This window comes from Vulpes vulpes, chromosome 5 (assembly GCF_048418805.1).
Source record: "Vulpes vulpes isolate BD-2025 chromosome 5, VulVul3, whole genome shotgun sequence".
In the NCBI taxonomy this organism is placed as follows: domain Eukaryota; kingdom Metazoa; phylum Chordata; class Mammalia; order Carnivora; family Canidae; genus Vulpes; species Vulpes vulpes.
In genome coordinates this window covers 97,206,463-97,212,462 of record NC_132784.1, presented here as the reverse complement: position 1 = coordinate 97,212,462, position 6,000 = coordinate 97,206,463, and positions in this window count along the sequence as shown.

Genomic DNA, 6,000 nt, shown 5'->3' with positions numbered 1-6,000 from the left:
ATCATGAGTTTGAGCTCCATGATGGATACAGAGATTACAAAAAAAAAAAAGAAAGAAAAGCTTTTTTTTTAAATTTTTGCTATTTTATTTATTTATGATAGTCACAGAGAGAGAGAGAGAGGCAGAGACACAGGCAGAGGGAGAAGCAGGCTCCATGCACCGGGAGCCCGATGTGGGTTTGATCCCAGGTTTCCAGGATCGCACCCTGGGCCAAAGGCAGGCGCCAACCCGCTGCGCCACCCAGGGATCCCAAGAAAGAAAAGCTTAAAAAGAAACTGTAGAGTTTTACTATAGTTGCAGAAATGAACAAAAATGTGTACATTTTAAAATTAATAAATACCACAAAACATAGTATAAATAAATTTAACTGGAAATGTAATAACATTTGGTTAGAACAGTAGGCTGATAATTTTCAGAGGAAAAAATACTATGATGATCTTATTACTCATACCGAAGTAGCTAACTTAAAATTTAGTGGTTTTAACAATATAAATATGGGAAAGAAGGGGACAATCATTTAGGAAGACATCTAATCAAACTCCTTTCAATCCATTCTAGCTCTTTTATTATATAATGAAGCAGCTTATCAGAGAGGTCTTTTCTGATATTATATGAAATAGCTAACACATCCTGTACGCCCTGTAGCTCTTACTGCTTTATTTTCCTTCAGAGCATTTATCATCTTCTGACATTTTATGTCTGTTTGTATTTATTATTTGTGTTCCCTCAAAGAATATCAGCTCAATGAAGGCAGGGGCCTCAATTATTTGGATCACACCAGATTCCCAGGTTTTAGAACTGGGTCTAGCATGCTGTAGATATTCAATAAATAATTAATAAATGCATGAATTATTTCATTATATTTGAGTACAGAATATATTTTAATTTAGCAGTCATTAAAAAAATTCATAGCAATCTTTTGAAAAATAATATAATTTTTATTATAATACCTCATATAGTATAATTATCTCATTACAATTAACCTAATATTTCTACTCTAATTTACAAGTCATAGAAAAGAAGGTATTTGACTCTACCATTTTAGAAAAGAAAATTCTTTTATCATTTGCTCCTTTAAAATAGATCCTCTAGCAATTCCTATTTCAGAATGTGCAAAGTGTTTTATTTTTTAAACTTTTCAAAAAGATTTTATTTATTCATGAGAGACACAGAGAGAGAGGCAGAGACACAGGCAGAGGGAGAAGCAGGCTCCATGCAGGCAGCCCGATGTGGGACTCAATCCCAGGTCTCCAGGATCACGCCCTGGGCTGAAGGCAGCGCTAAACCTGAGCCACCCAGGGATCCCATGCAAAGTGTTTTAAAGCCATTAGTATTTTGTCTGATCTCTTTTTGAATTGCAAAAAAATAATGTTAAGAATACACATTGTTGCAATATATACATATATCAAATTACTACATTGTACAACTTAAAACAACGTTATATGTCAATTATATCTCAAATAGATGTACACACACTGCTTATTACATTTCACCATTCTTATAATTTAGTGTCGGAATAAAAATGTGGTGCTTTAGAGTTATGATTTTGTTATGAACCTAAAGTTATCTATACTCAAGTGGAAAGATGTTAAGCATATGTGAGATGGGTTCCAGAAGTAAGCAACTGCATAATTCTCAAGCTAAAAATCTGCTATTATGAATAAAACTTCAAGATGCAAATTCTTTAGTGATATAGCAAAAACATTTCATTGTGATGTTTTCCTTTCCTTTTATAATTCTTGTCATCACGTATATTTTATGCCTTTGTACTTACTTGCCTTAATATAAATTCATTTTAGTATAGACTCTTCATGTATTTCATTGCATTTTCTATGTTTCCCCGAGCCATTTTTTTTTTGTTTGTTTTCCCAAATAATTTAATTTTTAAAAAGTAACCCCGAGATGCCAGGCTGGTTCAGTCAGAAGAGCATGTGACTCTTAATCTTGGGTCATGAGTCTGAGCCCCAAATTGGGTGTAGAGATTACTAAAAACTGAATAAACTTTAAAAGTAACCCCAGGGGCACCTGGGTGGCTCAGTGGTTGAGCATCTGCCTTTGACTCAGGACCCCTGGGGTCCTGGGATGGAGTCCTGTATCGTAGGGCTCCCTCTGAGGAGCCTGCTTCTCCCTCTGCCTATGTCTCTGCCTCTCTCTCTATGTCTCTCATGAATAAATAAATACATAAATCTTTAAAAATAAAATAAAATAAAAGTAACCCCAGAAATAGAATAAAATGAAAATACTATTTTTAAAAAAAGAGTATAATTATACTGAAAAACAGTCTGTGCTCAGAAAATAATTTCCCACTGTAAAAATAAATGAAAACTATCCAAATGAGAACAAAGAGGCTATTTTTAAAAAATTGTTTTAAGAGATTTTTTATTTATTTGAGAGAGAGAGTGAGAGAGAGAGAGAGAGGGAGGGAGATCATGAATAGGGGGGAAAGGCAGAGGGAGAAACAGACTCCCCGGTGAGTAGGGAGCCTGATGCAGGACTTGATCCCATGTCCCAGGATCATGACCTAAACTGACGGCTGATGCCCAACCGACTGAAGCACCCAGCCACCCTCAAACAGGGGCTATTTATTAACAGTTTGCTATAGTAAGGAAGTCAGCACTTACCACTGTAGCAGAAACTCAGAGGCAAATGGGAGTGGAAGACCTTTGTCATGGGGGGAAAAAAAAGAAGCATCAGGTGTGCTCTGATGGGAGGCTGTTGCCATGGGGAAGCTGGAGGCAGGCTAAATGGAAGCAGGACATCTTATGTGATGGGGTTGGGAAGCATATTTGGCTTTCTCTGGTTAATCCTAAATCATACGTGGGGGCAAAAATAGGGAAGCTGGCAGTCATTAACCAAGTCCCGATTGTTTTGAGCTGTTTGTTTGCTAAATTGTAGTTTGGCTTCCTGGATTTGGTGCAGCAGAAGTCGTGGAATCAGAGTTCTGTTGTCATATACAATCTGGCCATTGTCCACTTGTCTGTTCAGTCTCTCATCACTAAGTGATGAGACCTAAACTCTTCTTCTGGCACTCAATACATTTTATGTGCCTATCATATGCCAGCACCACAGTGATTAACACAGAAATGGTATTAGCATTCATAAAATCTAGGAGAACACATAAGAGAGCAACCTAGATTGAATTTGAGGATTAGGGAAGGTATACCAGAGGAAGTAAATTCCAACTCAAAGTTTTAACAAGAATAGGAATTAGCTAGATGAGGTGGATGTGGGAGGAGGATGAGGAAGAAAGGGGAAGAGGGTTCTAAGTGGTAGGGAAGAAGACAAAAGATATTACATACTTCCTATTAAAATACTTCTGATATAATTTGATTTGGAATTTAGCCATGTTCTTTATTTTAATGTGCTGGTTAATAAACAAGCCAGAGTAGTTTCTCTGTTTCTATATTGCAAACTCTGCATTCAAGGAGCAATCAAACCAACAAATCCTCTTTTGTCATGTGCCTTGTTCCAACCCCTCATCCTTAATTTTCTTTGTTTGGCAAAGGCTATAAGGCTATTCATTAGATATTCTTGCTGTTGTGAAAGTTTTGATTGAATTGGCTTTGATGCTTCTTCCTGTTGGAAATGCAGTATTTCATTCTTTTTTTTTTTAATTCATTAAAAAAATTCATTCACCAGTAACCAACCAGATAGAGATCAGACCATCTTCCTTCACCCTTATTTCCAACAGATCTCTGATATTTCTTAGAGAATCTTGAAACAATAATCAGTAGAGGTACAATTTGTGCTAGGAGACACATATTGTGTGCATTTTCATAGCTTAACTCAATTCTGAAAAAAGTTGTGATGGTTTATTTTATGTGTCACCTTGGGCTAGAGCATGAGATACCCAGATATTCATTCAAACATCATTCTGAGTGTTTCTGTGAGGGTGTTTCTGGACGAGAGCAACAATTATATTGGTAGGGATGCCTGGGTAGCTCAGCTGGATAAGCATCTGCCTTCAGCTCAGGTCATGATCCCAGGGTCCTGGGAGTCTCTGCACATTGGAGTCTCTGCACAGTAGCAAGCCTGCTTCTTCCTTTTGCTCTACTTGCTGCTCCACCTGCTTATTCTCTCTCTCTCTCTCTCTCAATGTCTGTCAAATAAATAAATAAATAAATAAACAAACAAATAAATAAATAAAGTTTTAAAAATTTTATATTGGTAGATTGAGTAAAGCAGATTGCCCTTCATAATGTGGGTGGGCCTCATCCAATTAGTTGAAGGCCTGAATAGACCAAAAGGCTGACTGTTCCCCAAGTAAGAGAATTCTCCTGCTTGATGGCTTTCATACTGGAACACTGGATCTTCCTGCATGACAGCATTTTATCTGGGACATCAGCTGTATATATTTTGGACTTGTCAGCCTCCATAATCCCATCAGCAGATTCCTTATAACATATATTTTCTATTTCTTTGGAGAACACTAATACATTATCCAACTGTTTTTATCAAAGATAAGAACATTGTTCAACTTTTCACTAGCTCTTTGTTCAAAATTACTTATGTCTTTATGGTTCCTCCAAAATAAAGGTTTACATTCAAGAGCATTCAATTACTTTTCTCTAGAAAACTTCTGAACATTGCCAATCACCAATTATAGAAATCAATGAATCAACTCAGAATCCATTTTACAGCATTCAGTCCTTTCATTTTAAATTTTTAAAAATATTTATGTATTTATTTTAAAGAGAGAGAGAGCATGAGCAGGAGGGACAGAGAGAGAGGAAGAGACAATCTGAAGCAGACTCCATGCTGAGCACAGAGCCCAATGCAGGGCTCAATCCCAGGACCCTGAGATCTCAAACTGAGCCAAAGCCAAGAGTCAGACACTTAACCAACTGTGCCACCCAGGCACCCCATCCTTTCATTTTTTAAAAATTTTATTTATTTATTTATTCGTGAGAGACACACAGAGAGAGGAGACATAAGCAGAGGGAGAAGCAGGCTCCCCAAAGGGAGCCCTATGTGGGACACCTATCCCAGGATCACTACCTGAGCTGAAGGCAGATGAGCCACCCAGATGCCCCGGCCTTTCATTTTAAAAGATGAGAACAGTATGGCTTGGAGAAGTTGTCTGACCTCCTAAAGATCACACTATCTGGAAGCACAAAGCAGATTAAAACATCCATGTTCTAATTTCAAGTACAATTTCAAGTGAAACACTTTTCTTTCCTTTGAAATATATTTTTCTCCTTTCTGGGAATCATCATAAGAGAATATTGATAGATTTATGGAAGGCAGAAGTTTTCTAAAGAAAGGGCAGAGTCAGGGCACCTGGCTGGCTCTATTGGTTGAGTGTCTGACTCATGGTTTCAGCTCAGGTCATGATCTCCTTTTTTATTATTATTATTAGGCCTTCTTATGTATTATGTATTTATTAAAAACTTTTTGATTGATTGATTCATAAGAGACACAGAGAGAGAGGCAGAGACACAGGCAGAGGGAGAAGCAGGCTCCATGCAAGGAGCCCCATGTGGGACTCGATCCCCGGTCTCTAGGATCACACACTGGGCTGAAGGCGGCGCTAAACCCCTGAGCCACCTGGGCTGCCCAGGTGAATCTCCTGATTGTGGGATGGAGCCTCACAGCCTCTGAGCTCAGTGGGGAGTCTGTTTGAGATTCTCTCTCTCTGCCTCCCTCTCTGCCCCTCCCTGCTCCTTTCTCTCTCTCTCTCTCTCTCTCTCTCAAATGAATAATTTTTTTAAAACTCTTTTTTAAAAGAGTTAATAGAGAGTGAATAATATCAAGAGAGGACATATGTGAGCAAATGGGAACTCATACAGATTTTTAGATTCACAAGAAGAAAGATATTGTTAACTTTTAAGGGACCAAATTGCTATGAATGGTCATGGTGATAGTAGAAGTAGGATTAGAAGTGCCTGACAAAGGGATTAATTGTGAAGTTGTGATGTAGCAGGCCCAATTAACATGGTCAACTGTGGCGAAAGGAAGGAAAAATGAAAAAAAGAGAAAGGAGAAAGTCCCAAGGATCAT